Source organism: Otolemur garnettii, unplaced genomic scaffold, assembly GCF_000181295.1.
Source record: "Otolemur garnettii isolate 467f Iridium unplaced genomic scaffold, OtoGar3 scaffold00083, whole genome shotgun sequence".
Taxonomy (NCBI): Eukaryota; Metazoa; Chordata; class Mammalia; order Primates; family Galagidae; genus Otolemur; species Otolemur garnettii.
In genome coordinates, this window is record NW_003852478.1 from 6,041,841 (window position 1) to 6,043,079 (window position 1,239).

The window sequence follows — 1,239 nt, forward strand, 5'->3', positions numbered from 1 at the left end:
CATCCAGGTAAACATAAAAGATGTGAAGTCTCCATCTTTTTATGGCTGCATAGTATTCCATGGTGTACATATACCACAATTTGTTAATCCATTCATGGGTCGATGGGTATTGCCATGTCTTGGCAATTGTGAATTGGGCTGCAATAAACATTCTGGTGGAAATCTCCTTGTTGTAAAATAATTTTTGGTCATCTGGGTATATACCTAGTAAAGGAATTGCAGACTCAAATGGTAGGTCTACTTTTAGTTCCTTGAGTGTTCTTCAAACTTCTTTCCAAAAAGGTCATATTAGCTTGAATTCCCACCAGCAGTGTAGAAGCGTTCCCTTCTCTCCACATCCACGCCAGCATCTGTAGTTTTGGGATTTTGTGATGTGGGCTAATCTTACTGGAGTTAGATGATATCTCAAAGTGGTTTTGATTTGCATTTCTCTGATGATTATGGATGATGAGCATTTTTTCATGTGTTTGTAGGCCATGTTCAAGTCTCTTGCCCACAGACAAATGGGGTTATTCTTTTCTTACTGATTAATTTGAGTTCTCTGTAGATTCTAGTTATCAGACCTTTGTCAGAAGCATAACCTGTAAAAATCTTGTCCCATTGGGCAGCGCCTGTGGCTCAAAGGAGTAGGGCACCAGCCCCATATACCGGAGGGAGTGGGTTCAAACCCGGCCCAGGTCAAAAACTACAAAAAACAAAAACAAAAACAAAAAAACTCCAGTTCTGAAGGTTGTCTGTTTGCTTTGCTTACTGTGCTCTTGGCTGTGCAAAAGCTTTTTAGTTTGATCAGATCCCAATAATGTATTTTTGGTGTTGCTTCAATTTCCCAGGGGATCCTCCTCATAAAATATTCTCCTAGGCCAATTTCTTCAAGTGTTTTCCCTACACGCTCTTCTAGTATTTTTATAGTTTCATGTCTTAAGTTTAAATCTTTTATCCAGTGAGAATCAATTTTTGTTAATGGTGTAAGGTAGGGATCCAGTTTCAGTCTTCTACAGGTGGCCAGCCAGTTCACACAGCACCATTTGTTAAATAGGGAGTCTTTCCCCTACTGAATGGTTTTGATAGGCTTGTCAAAGATCAAATGGTGGCAAGTAACTAGGTTCTTCTCTTGGTTCTCTATTCTGTTCCATAAATCTACTGCTCTGTTTTTGTGCCAGTACCATGCTGTTTTGATCACTATAGATTTATAGTATAGCCTGAAGTCTGGTAATGTGATAGAGTAATGTATTTGCTATT